Source organism: Lolium perenne, chromosome 3 (genome assembly GCF_019359855.2).
Source record: "Lolium perenne isolate Kyuss_39 chromosome 3, Kyuss_2.0, whole genome shotgun sequence".
NCBI classification, from domain to species: domain Eukaryota; kingdom Viridiplantae; phylum Streptophyta; class Magnoliopsida; order Poales; family Poaceae; genus Lolium; species Lolium perenne.
In genome coordinates, this window is record NC_067246.2 from 306173649 (window position 1) to 306187677 (window position 14029).

Sequence of the window (14029 nt, forward strand, 5' to 3'; positions counted from 1 at the left end):
ACCGGGCGCGCGCGTGCACCCGTCCGCCAACGCGCGAAACGGAAAACATTTAGCACATAAAATGACGCGTCCTAGACCTAAAAACATTTTTCCCTCCATTTATTGAGCGAAGGAAAGTGTCGACCCAGTTCAAATCCGGACGGTTTCCGGCGGATTCGGCGGGCACCGCAGAAGCGGGTGGGATTCCCGAGATGGCTTCCGCGCGCATATGGCATGTGATAGGTGGTGCGTAGGAGGTATCCTACCGCCGCCCGGAGGTCCCGCGCGATCCTGAAATGCGCACCATGTAGCTGCTTCAAAAAAAAAGCCCTTCCGGCACCCGAAAATGGAAAACCGTCGCCTCGTGGTTCGGATTGGAAATCCGCGACCGGGGCCTTGCTTCCCATCCTAAGGCCCACGCACGTGCCAAATATGGCCTCGTTCCGACAAACTATGTGGTGAAACGGGCCGTTTCCTACTCATTTCCCCTAAAAGCCATAGAACTCCGGACGAGATAGCCCTCTTCGTGAAGGGTTCTCCAAGATAATTGCCGTATCCCAGTTCCGTCTTTTGCAGTGGTTACTAGGACACATAAAATGACGCCACGCGGCTCCGCTCGATTTTTTGGCTCCGTTTGCTTTGCCAACTGCGCAAAACGGGGCCAACGGGACATGCGGTATGGCCGTACCGGGCGCGCGCGTGCACCCGTCCGCCAACGCGCGAAACGGAAAACATTTAGCACATAAAATGACGCGTCCTAGACCTAAAAACATTTTTCCCTCCATTTATTGAGCGAAGGAAAGTGTCGCCCCAGTTCAAATCCGGACAGTTTCCAGCGGATTCGGCGGGGCACCGCAGGAAGCGGGTGGGATTCCCAGATGGCTTCCGCGCGCATATGGCATGTGATAGGTGGTGCGTAGGAGGTATCCTACCGCCGCGCGGAGGTCCCGCGCGATACTGAAATGCGCACCATGTAGTCCCTTCACAAAAAAAGCCCTTCCGCACCGAAAATGGAAAAACCGTCGCCCGTGGTTCGGATTGGAAATCCGCGACCGGGGCCTTGCTTCCCATCCTAAGGCCCACGCACGTGCCAAATATGGCCTCGTTCCGACAAACTATGTGGTGAAACGGGCCGTTTCCTACTCATTTCCCCTAAAAGCCATAGAACTCCGGACGAGATAGCCCTCTTCGTGAAGGGTTCTCCAAGATAATTGCCGTATCCCAGTTCCGTCTTTTGCAGTGGTTACTAGGACACATAAAATGACGCCACGCGGCTCCGCTTGATTTTTTGGCTCCGTTTGCTTTGCCAACTGCGCAAAACGGGGCCAACGGGACATGCGGTATGGCCGTACCGGGCGCGCGCGTGCACCCGTCCGCCAACGCGCGAAACGGAAAACATTTAGCACATAAAATGACGCGTCCTAGACCTAAAAACATTTTTCCCTCCATTTATTGAGCGAAGGAAAGTGTCGCCCCAGTTCAAATCCGGACAGTTTCAGCCGGATTCGGCGGCACCGCAGAAGCGGGTGGGATTCCCGGATGGCTTCCGCGCGCATATGGCATGTGATAGGTGGTGCGTAGGAGGTATCCTACCGCCGCGCGGAGGTCCCGCGCGATGCGAAATGCGCACCATGTAGTCGCTTCACAAAAAAAGCCCTTCCGGCACCCCGAAAATGGAAAAACCGTCGCCCGTGGTTCGGATTGGAAATCCGCGACCGGGGCCTTGCTTCCCATCCTAAGGCCCACGCACGTGCCAAATATGGCCTCGTTCCGACAAACTATGTGGTGAAACGGGCCGTTTCCTACTCATTTCCCTAAAAGCCATAGAACTCCGGACGAGATAGCCCTCTTCGTGAAGGGTTCTCCAAGATAATTGCCGTATCCCAGTTCCGTCTTTTGCAGTGGTTACTAGGACACATAAAATGACGCCACGGGGCTCCGCTCGATTTTTTGGCTCCGTTTGCTTTGCCAACTGCGCAAAACGGGGCCGCCGGGACATGCGGTATGGCCGTACCGGGCGCGCGCGTGCACCCGTCCGCCAACGCGCGAAACGGAAAACATTTAGCACATAAAATGACGCGTCCTAGACCTAAAAACATTTTTCCCTCCATTTATTGAGCGAAGGAAAGTGTCGCCCCACTTCAAATCCGGACAGTTTCCAGCGGATTCGGCGGGGCACCGCAGGAAGCGGGTGGGATTCCCAGATGGCTTCCGCGCGCATATGGCATGTGATAGGTGGTGCGTAGGAGGTATCCTACCGCCGCACGGAGGTCCCGCGCGATACTGAAATGCGCACCATGTAGCTGCTTCACAAAAAAAAGCCCTTCCGGCACCCCGAAAATGGAAAAACCGTCGCCCGTGGTTCGGATTGGAAATCCGCGACCGGGGCCTTGCTTCCCATCCTAAGGCCCACGCACGTGCCAAATATGGCCTCGTTCCGACAAACTATGTGGTGAAACGGGCCGTTTCCTACTCATTTCCCCTAAAAGCCATAGAACTCCGGACGAGATAGCCCTGTTCGTGAAGGGTTCTCCAAGATAATTGCCGTATCCCAGTTCCGTCTTTTGCAGTGGTTACTAGGACACATAAAATGACGCCACGCGGCTCCGCTCGATTTTTTGGCTCCGTTTGCTTTGCCAACTGCGCAAAACGGGGCCAACGGGACATGCGGTATGGCCGTACCGGGCGCGCGCGTGCACCCGTCCGCCAACGCGCGAAACGGAAAACATTTAGCACATAAAATGACACGTCCTAGACCTAAAAACATTTTTCCCTCCATTTATTGAGCGAAGGAAAGTGTCGCCCCAGTTCAAATCCGGACAGTTTCCAGCGGATTCGGCGGGGCACCGCAGGAAGCGGGTGGGATTCCCAGATGGCTTCCGCGCGCATATGGCATGTGATAGGTGGTGCGTAGGAGGTATCCTACCGCCGCGCGGAGGTCCCGCGCGATACTGAAATGCGCACCATGTAGCTGCTTCACAAAAAAAAGCCCTTCCGGCACCCCGAAAATGGAAAAACCGTCGCCCGTGGTTCGGATTGGAAATCCGCGACCGGGGCCTTGCTTCCCATCCTAAGGCCCACGCACGTGCCAAATATGGCCTCGTTCCAACAAACTATGTGGTGAAACGGGCCGTTTCCTACTCATTTCCCCTAAAAGCCATAGAACTCCGGACGAGATAGCCCTCTTCGTGAAGGGTTCTCCAAGATAATTGCCGTATCCCAGTTTCGTCTTTTGCAGTGGTTACTAGGACACATAAAATGACGCCACGCGGCTCCGCTCGATTTTTTGGCTCCGTTTGCTTTGCCAACTGCGCAAAACGGGGCCAACGGGACATGCGGTATGGCCGTACCGGGCGCGCGCGTGCACCCGTCCGCCAACGCGCGAAACGGAAAACATTTAGCACATAAAATGACGCGTCACACTTGTACATATATGTTAGGGGCAGATGCAAGTTTTCCAACAATTCTGACGCTCCGGTGATCTGTATCTTGGGAAACCCTAGGGCGGGGACCCCGTAGATCTACCCCTATAGCTTTCTCCGTGCGAGAGTTTACCAATGTAATTTTTTACTTGTTTTGGTTTATTTAGGACATATGTACATGGAAACCATAGGTTGGGCATACTTTACCATAAAATAGGCTCCATTTTAGCCGTGGCGAGAGTTTCCACATACAGATCCTGGATTTTACCAAGTGTTAGCCCATGTATGCGGAAATCGTCAACAACGGGTACATCCAAGGTTAGTCAAACCTTACATCACACTTGTACACATATGTTATGGGCATATGCAAGTTTTCCAGCGATTCCGACGATCCGATAGTCTGTATCTTGGGAAACCCTAGGGCGGGGACCCCGCAGATCTACCCCTATAGCTTTTTCCGTGCGAGGGTTTACCAATGGATTTTTTTATTTTCTTTGCTTTGTTTAGGACATATGCACATGGAAACCATAGGTTTGGAATAAAATAGGCCACAGATGAGCCGTAGCAGGAGTTTCCACATACAAATCCTGGATTTTACCAAGTGTCGGCCCATGTATGCGGAAATCGTCAACGCGGGGTACATGCAAGGTTAGACAAACCTTACATCACACTTGTACACATATGTTAGGGACAAATGCAAGTTTTCAAGCGATTCCGACGCTCCGGTGATCTGTATCTTGGGAAACCCTAGGGCGGGGACCCCGCAGATCTACCCCTATAGCTTTCTCCGTGCGAGGGTTTACCAATGGATTTTTTTATTTGCTTTGCTTTGTTTAGGACATATGCACATGGAAACCATAGGTTTGGAATGAAATAGGCCCCGGATGAGCCGTAGCAGGAGTTTCCACATACAAATCCTGGATTTTACCAAGTGTCGGCCCATGTATGCGGAAATCGTCAACGCGGGGTACATGCAAGGTTAGACAAACCTTATATCACACTTGTACACATATGTTAGGGACAAATGCAAGTTTTCAAGCGATTCCGACGCTCCGGTGATCTGTATCTTGGGAAACCCTAGGCCGGGGACCTTGCAGATCTACCCCTATAGCTTTTTTCGCGCGAGGGTTCACCAATGGATTTTTTTAATTTCTTTGCTTTGTTTAGGACATATGCACATGGAAACCATAGGTTTGGAATGAAATAGGCCCCGGATGAGCCGTAGCAGGAGTTTCCAGCGATTCGGACGCTCCGGTGGTTTGTATCTAGGGAAACCCTAGGGGGCGGGGACCCCGCAAATCTACCCCTAGGGTTAGGGTTAGGGTTAGAGTTAGGGTTAGCAATGGACTTTTTTCCTTTGTTTTAGGTCATGTGGTGGCAAGTATGGATCCATGCTATCTAAGGTTTTCCTCCGGTTCACCCCACCGGTGAGTTCTGCCCTATACGTCCAGGACATGCCTAAGTGCCGTCAGCGCATGTGCGTGTAGCCGAAAGACCCCGGGGGTACAACATTAGACAAACAACACCACACCATGCTGGTGGTGGTGTTTTGTTGGAGAAGAACACATGGGTATATATAGGGAGGCGAGGGGCTGAAACGGCGAGAAAAGCTGGCGGGAGAAAATGGCGGGAAAAATTGGCGGGAAAGATTGGGCGGGAGAAATGGGCGGGAAAAAGGAAAAAAAAGATGGATGCTAAGCCGACGGTGCCCCTCGGCATAGGCTAGACAGCTGACGTCATTTTGGCGGGAGGGGCGGGAGGATTCGGCGGGAGAAATTGGCTTCAGCTACGCCGACGGTGGCCCTCGGCATAGGCTTCACGCCGTCAAGGTCCAGTTAGGGCATGGCCGCGGGGCGACGGGACGGGGTCGCACCCTCAACCTATGCCGAGGGCCGCCGATACGCCGAGGGCCACCCTCGGCATAGCGTGTCATACGCCGAGGGGCGCGATACGCCGAGGGGCGCTTCGAGCAGCTGGGACAGTGCCGAGGGGATAGTACTTGCCCGGCCAGAACTTCCTAAGCAAAGCTCCAATCATGCTACTAGACCTAAAAACATTTTTCCCTCCATTTATTGAGCGAAGGAAAGTGTCGCCCCAGTTCAAATCCGGACAGTTTCCAGCGGATTCGGCGGGGCACCGCAGGAAGCGGGTGGGATTCCCAGATGGCTTCCGCGCGCATATGGCATGTGATAGGTGGTGCGTAGGAGGTATCCTACCGCCGCGCGGAGGTCCCGCGTGATACTGAAATGCGCACCATGTAGCTGCTTCACAAAAAAAAGCCCTTCCGGCACCCCGAAAATGGAAAAACTGTCGCCCGTGGTTCGGATTGGAAATCCGCGACCGGGGCCTTGCTTCCCATCCTAAGGCCCACGCACGTGCCAAATATGGCCTCGTTCCGACAAACTATGTGGTGAAACGGGCCGTTTCCTACTCATTTCCCCTAAAAGCCATAGAACTCCGGACGAGATAGCCCTCTTCGTGAAGGGTTCTCCAAGATAATTGCCGTATCCCAGTTCCGTCTTTTGCAGTGGTTACTAGGACATATAAAATGACGCCACGCGGCTCCGCTCGATTTTTTGGCTCCGTTTGCTTTGCCAACTGCGCAAAACGGGGCCGCCGGGACATGCGGTATGGCCGTACCGGGCGCGCGAGTGCACGCGTGCGCCAACGCGCGAAACGGAAAACATTTAGCACATAAAATGACGCGTCCTAGACCTAAAAACATTTTTCCCTCCATTTATTGAGCGAAGGAAAGTGTCGCCCGGTTCAAATCCGGACGGTTTCCGGCGGATTCGGCGGGGCACCGCAGAAGCGGGTGGGATTCCCAGATGGCTTCCGCGCGCATATGGCATGTGATAGGTGGTGCGTAGGAGGTATCCTACCGCCGCGCGGAGGTCCCGCGCGATACTGAAATGCGCACCATGTAGCTGCTTCAAAAAAAAAAGCCCTTCCGGCACCCCGAAAATGGAAAAACCATCGCCCGTGGTTCGGATTGGAAATCCGCGACCGGGGCCTTGCTTCCCATCCTAAGGCCCACGCACGTGCCAAATATGGCCTCGTTCCGACAAACTATGTGGTGAAACGGGCCGTTTCCTACTCATTTCCCCTAAAAGCCATAGAACTCGGACGAGATAGCCCTGTTCGTGAAGGGTTCTCCAAGATAATTGCCGTATCCCGATTCCGTCTTTTACAAGTGGTTACTAGGACACATAAAATGACGCCACGCGGCTCCGCTCGATTTTGGCTCCGTTTGCTTTGCCAAGCTGCGCAAAACGGGGCCAACGGGACATGCGGTATGGCCGTACCGGCGCGCGCGTGCACCCGTCCGCCAACGCGCGAAACGGAAAACATTTAGCACATAAAATGACGCGTCCTAGACCTAAAAACATTTTTCCCTCCATTTATTGAGCGAAGGAAAGTGTCGCCCCAGTTCAAATCCGGACAGTTTCCAGCGGATTCGCGGGGCACCGCAGAAGCGGGTGGGATTCCCAGATGGCTTCCGCGCGCATATGGCATGTGATAGGTGGTGCGTAGGAGGTATCCTACCGCCGCGCGGAGGTCCCGCGCGATACTGAAATGCGCACCATGTAGCTGCTTCACAAAAAAAGCCCTTCCGGCACCCCGAAAATGGAAAAACCGTCGCCCGTGGTTCGGATTGGAAATCCGCGACCGGGGCCTTGCTTCCCATCCTAAGGCCCACGCACGTGCCAAATATGGCCTCGTTCCGACAAACTATGTGGTGAAACGGGCCGTTTCCTACTCATTTCCCCTAAAAGCCATAGAACTCCGGACGAGATAGCCCTCTTCGTGAAGGGTTCTCCAAGATAATTGCCGTATCCCAGTTCCGTCTTTTGCAGTGGTTACTAGGACACATAAAATGACGCCACGCGGCTCCGCTCGATTTTTTGGCTCCGTTTGCTTTGCCAACTGCGCAAAACGGGGCCAACGGGACATGCGGTATGGCCGTACCGGGCGCGCGCGTGCACCCGTCCGCCAACGCGCGAAACGGAAAACATTTAGCACATAAAATGACGCGTCCTAGACCTAAAAACATTTTTCCCTCCATTTATTGAGCGAAGGAAAGTGTCGCCCCAGTTCAAATCCGGACAGTTTCCAGCGGATTCGGCGGGGCACCGCAGGAAGCGGGTGGGATTCCCAGATGGCTTCCGCGCGCATATGGCATGTGATAGGTGGTGCGTAGGAGGTATCCTACCGCCGCGCGGAGGTCCCGCGCGATACTGAAATGCGCACCATGTAGCTGCTTCACAAAAAAAAGCCCTTCCGGAACCCGAAAATGGAAAAACCGTCGCCCGTGGTTCGGATTGGAAATCCGCGACCGGGGCCTTGCTTCCCATCCTAAGGCCCACGCACGTGCCAAATATGGCCTCGTTCCGACAAACTATGTGGTGAAACGGGCCGTTTCCTACTCATTTCCCCTAAAAGCCATAGAACTCCGGACGAGATAGCCCTCTTCGTGAAGGGTTCTCCAAGATAATTGCCGTATCCCAGTTCCGTCTTTTGCAGTGGTTACTAGGACACATAAAATGACGCCACGCGGCTCCGCTCGATTTTTTGGCTCCGTTTGCTTTGCCAACTGCGCAAAACGGGGCCGCGGGGACATGCGGTTTGTCCTCACCGAGCGCGCGCGTGCACCCGTCCGCCAACGCGCGAAACGGAAAACATTTAGCACATAAAATGACGCGTCCTAGACCTAAAAACATTTTTCCCTCCATTTATTGAGCGAAGGAAAGTGTCGCCCGAGTTCAAATCCGGACAGTTTCCAGCGGATTATGATGGGAACCGCAGGAAGCGGGTGGGATTCCCAGATGGCTTCCGCGCGCATATGGCATGTGATAGGTGGTGCGTAGGAGGTATCCTACCGCCGCACGGAGGTCCCGCGCGATACTGAAATGCGCACCATGTAGCTGCTTCACAAAAAAAAGCCCTTCCGGCACCCCGAAAATGGAAAAACCGTCGCTCGTGGTTCGGATTGGAAATCCGCGACCGGGGCCTTGCTTCCCATCCTAAGGCCCACGCACGTGCCAAATATGGCCTCGTTCCGACAAACTATGTGGTGAAACGGGCCGTTTCCTACTCATTTCCCCTAAAAGCCATAGAACTCCGGACGAGATAGCCCTGTTCGTGAAGGGTTCTCCAAGATAATTGCCGTATCCCAGTTCCGTCTTTTGCAGTGGTTACTAGGACACATAAAATGACGCCACGCGGCTCCGCTCGAGTTTTTGGCTCCGTTTGCTTTGCCAACTGCGCAAAACGGGGCCAACGGGACATGCGGTATGGCCGTACCGGGCGCGCGCGTGCACCCGTCCGCCAACGCGCGAAACGGAAAACATTTAGCACATAAAATGACGCGTCCTAGACCTAAAAACATTTTTCCCTCCATTTATTGAGCGAAGGAAAGTGTCGCCCCAGTTCAAATCCGGACAGTTTCACGGATTCGGCGGGGCACCGCAGGAAGCGGGTGGGATTCCCAGATGGCTTCCGCGCGCATATGGCATGTGATAGGTGGTGCGTAGGAGGTATCCTACCGCCGCGCGGAGGTCCCGCGCGATACTGAAATGCGCACCATGTAGCTGCTTCACAAAAAAAAGCCCTTCCGGCACCCCGAAAATGGAAAAACCGTCGCCCGTGGTTCGGATTGGAAATCCGCGACCGGGGCCTTGCTTCCCATCCTAAGGCCCACGCACGTGCCAAATATGGCCTCGTTCCAACAAACTATGTGGTGAAACGGGCCGTTTCCTACTCATTTCCCCTAAAAGCCATAGAACTCCGGACGAGATAGCCCTCTTCGTGAAGGGTTCTCCAAGATAATTGCCGTATCCCAGTTTCGTCTTTTGCAGTGGTTACTAGGACACATAAAATGACGCCACGCGGCTCCGCTCGATTTTTTGGCTCCGTTTGCTTTGCCAACTGCGCAAAACGGGGCCAACGGGACATGCGGTATGGCCGTACCGGGCGCGCGCGTGCACCCGTCCGCCAACGCGCGAAACGGAAAACATTTAGCACATAAAATGACGCGTCACACTTGTACATATATGTTAGGGGCAGATGCAAGTTTTCCAACAATTCTGACGCTCCGGTGATCTGTATCTTGGGAAACCCTAGGGCGGGGACCCCGTAGATCTACCCCTATAGCTTTCTCCGTGCGAGAGTTTACCAATGTAATTTTTTACTTGTTTTGGTTTATTTAGGACATATGTACATGGAAACCATAGGTTGGGCATACTTTACCATAAAATAGGCTCCATTTTAGCCGTGGCGAGAGTTTCCACATACAGATCCTGGATTTTACCAAGTGTTAGCCCATGTATGCGGAAATCGTCAACAACGGGTACATCCAAGGTTAGTCAAACCTTACATCACACTTGTACACATATGTTATGGGCATATGCAAGTTTTCCAGCGATTCCGACGATCCGATAGTCTGTATCTTGGGAAACCCTAGGGCGGGGACCCCGCAGATCTACCCCTATAGCTTTTTCCGTGCGAGGGTTTACCAATGGATTTTTTTTTATTTTCTTTGCTTTGTTTAGGACATATGCACATGGAAACCATAGGTTTGGAATAAAATAGGCCACAGATGAGCCGTAGCAGGAGTTTCCACATACAAATCCTGGATTTTACCAAGTGTCGGCCCATGTATGCGGAAATCGTCAACGCGGGGTACATGCAAGGTTAGACAAACCTTACATCACACTTGTACACATATGTTAGGGACAAATGCAAGTTTTCAAGCGATTCCGACGCTCCGGTGATCTGTATCTTGGGAAACCCTAGGGCGGGGACCCTGCAGATCTACCCCTATAGCTTTCTCCGTGCGAGGGTTTACCAATGGATTTTTTTATTTGCTTTGCTTTGTTTAGGACATATGCACATGGAAACCATAGGTTTGGAATGAAATAGGCCCCGGATGAGCCGTAGCAGGAGTTTCCACATACAAATCCTGGATTTTACCAAGTGTCGGCCCATGTATGCGGAAATCGTCAACGCGGGGTACATGCAAGGTTAGACAAACCTTATATCACACTTGTACACATATGTTAGGGACAAATGCAAGTTTTCAAGCGATTCCGACGCTCCGGTGATCTGTATCTTGGGAAACCCTAGGCCGGGGACCTTGCAGATCTACCCCTATAGCTTTTTTCGCGCGAGGGTTCACCAATGGATTTTTTTAATTTCTTTGCTTTGTTTAGGACATATGCACATGGAAACCATAGGTTTGGAATGAAATAGGCCCCGGATGAGCCGTAGCAGGAGTTTCCAGCGATTCGGACGCTCCGGTGGTTTGTATCTAGGGAAACCCTAGGGGGCGGGGACCCCGCAAATCTACCCCTAGGGTTAGGGTTAGGGTTAGAGTTAGGGTTAGCAATGGACTTTTTTCCTTTGTTTTAGGTCATGTGGTGGCAAGTATGGATCCATGCTATCTAAGGTTTTCCTCCGGTTCACCCCACCGGTGAGTTCTGCCCTATACGTCCAGGACATGCCTAAGTGCCGTCAGCGCATGTGCGTGTAGCCGAAAGACCCCGGGGGTACAACATTAGACAAACAACACCACACCATGCTGGTGGTGGTGTTTTGTTGGAGAAGAACACATGGGTATATATAGGGAGGCGAGGGGCTGAAACGGCGAGAAAAGCTGGCGGGAGAAAATGGCGGGAAAAATTGGCGGGAAAGATTGGGCGGGAGAAATGGGCGGGAAAAAGGAAAAAAAAGATGGATGCTAAGCCGACGGTGCCCCTCGGCATAGGCTAGACAGCTGACGTCATTTTGGCGGGAGGGGCGGGAGGATTCGGCGGGAGAAATTGGCTTCAGCTACGCCGACGGTGGCCCTCGGCATAGGCTTCACGCCGTCAAGGTCCAGTTAGGGCATGGCCGCGGGGCGACGGGACGGGGTCGCACCCTCAACCTATGCCGAGGGCCGCCGATACGCCGAGGGCCACCCTCGGCATAGCGTGTCATACGCCGAGGGGCGCGATACGCCGAGGGGCGCTTCGAGCAGCTGGGCTGACCGGGCAGTACGCCGACGGCCCCGACATTTGGCCGTCGGCGTACGCCACGGCCGTCGGCGCAGCGCGCCATTCCTGTAGTGCTACTGTCACCCCCCATATTAGTTGAAAAGGTACTACGCATAATTTATTGTCTTGTGTGAAAAAAGATATTTAAGTGTCAATAGCAACTACCAACATAGGTGCAGCCTGCAACTTAATTTACATATAGCGTTTTAAGAAATTTATTTGAGGTATATATAGTGCAGTGTATCTAGACATGCATTTTGGACTCTGGAGCTAACATTCGCTGTTTTCTTGCAGTGGTAATCAAGCTAGCCAACCGAACTCAGGAGCAACGCGAGCAGGCTTCTTTGACGGTGCCGAGCTAGGCGGGACGACCGCGATCCTTCCTCCGTGGCTCCGCCGCTACCAAGACATAATTCCCACCGGAGCGACAATCGCCGGCACTAGGATTCTTCCAGTAGACGTACGTATGAAACGTGGAGGCATCCAAATCCGAGGTATATCTAACTCATTTTAACGTATGTCTACCTCGACTCTGCAGGCTGTTCGCCGCCGGGCGAAGTTCACGGAGCTCACCGCGCAGAATATGAACATACTTTGCGACGCGCTGGAGCTGCGCTGTCCGAGGCACGGGGACATCGTGCCCGGCATATCGAGCACCGTGCTCTTGTGCCGATCCGGCTTGACGAGGAGGATGTCGTTGAGGAAGCAGCAGCCTACTAGCTCCTCCTCGTCTCCGACGACTACTTGGCTGCTCTTTCGAGGAAGGGACGCCGGCGGCAAGACGGCGATTGCACTGGAGCTGGCGAAGCTCATATTCGGCTCCTACGCCGACTTCACCGCCGTGCAGGCCGCTAGCTCCGACAAACCAACACACAACGGCAAACTCACCCTCAAGAGGCAGAGATCACCGGGCGACGGCAATGGCGACTACGCCGGACCAAGGCTGTTCGAGGCGATCCGGGAGAACCCTCACCGTGTTATACTGATCGAGGGCGTCGACCGGCTGGATCACGATTCCGAAATGCGCCTCAAAGACGCGATCGTGGCAGGGACGCTGAGTGGATGCAATGGCAACGTGGTCGGTCTGGAGGATGCTATCGTCGTGCTGTGCTCTGACGTGTTGGACTCGGGGTCTATGGTTTCCTCCCCTCCGGTGAAGCCACGAAGTAGAAATAACGTACAAGACCGCGAGGAAGGAAGCGCCATGGGGAAGAAAGTGAGGTCACGTCGTCGTCTTAGCTTGGATTTGAACGTGTGCGCAGATGGTGAAGAAGAGGAGGAGGGTGTTCCAGCTGAAGATTCGGCGATCTTGGATGTGGTGGACGGTGTTTTCCATTTTCATTAGCAACCAAGAAGAATATTAGTATGGAGTTGATTAATATCCACACTCAGAATTAAGCTAATTTCCGGAATTTCAGTTGTAAGTCACGTTGCAATTTGTAACTACCATGAATCACGAAGCAATCCAGTAGTTCCGGGCATTTGCAACTATGTTGTTCATGACTAAGAAAAATCACTAAGTAATCCAAGTATCTGGAAGTTTTTTCTCAATCACTATAGGAATGCAGCTAGACGCCGACGGCCACCACCTACGCCGAGGGCTTTTTATCGGGGCCGTCGGCGTAAAGCCTCGTCAGGGCACCTCCGGAGGACGACCGTCGGCGTACCAATGCCGTCGGCGTAGAGGTGGCTACGCCGAGGGCTGCCCTCGGCGTCTACCAGGCCCTCGGCGTAGGGTCTCCATCACCTCCCATCGCACCCGCACCGTTACCGCCCGCTCACGACGTCAGCCAGACGCCGAGGGCTACCCTCGGCATAGGGCATGGCCCCCCTATGCCGACGGCCACCCTCGGCATATAGGGTTTATTTTATTTTATTTTTATTTTTTCTCTCTCATATTACTTTATATTATGTTTCTATTATTTATTTACTAGTATGAATTATGTAAAAAATGGTTCTATTTTTTAAGAATTCGTAGATGGCATATGTAGGTCCCACGGGTGACGCTCTTCGCAGACGGGTCAACCGGAGCCACTAGGCCCAACATTTGCTACGGTTTCCCTAACCCTAACTCTAACCCTAACCCTAACTCTAACTCTAACCCTAACCCTAACCCTAGGGTTTCCACATACATTGCTAACCCTAACTCTAACCCTAACCCTAACCCTAACCCTAGGAGTGGATCTGCGGGGTCCCGCCCTAGGGTTTCCCAAGATACAGATCAACGGAGCGTCATAATTGTTGGAAAACTTGCATCTGCCCCTAACATATATGTACAAGTGTGATGTAAGGTTTGGCTAACCTTGCATGTACCCGGCGTTGACGATTTCCGCATAATGGGCTACCACTTGGTAAAATCCAGGATCTGTATGTGGAAACCCCCGCCACGGCTATAACGGAGCCTATTTTATGGTAAAGTATGCCCAACCTATGGTTTCCATGTACATATGTCCTAAACAAACCAAAACAAGTAAAAAAGTCCATTGGTAAACCCTCGCACGGAGAAAGCTATATGGGTAGATCTACGGGGTCCCCGCCCTAGGGGCAGATTCTGGATGTATTTAAGAACTTAAGACATAGATACGATACATTTAA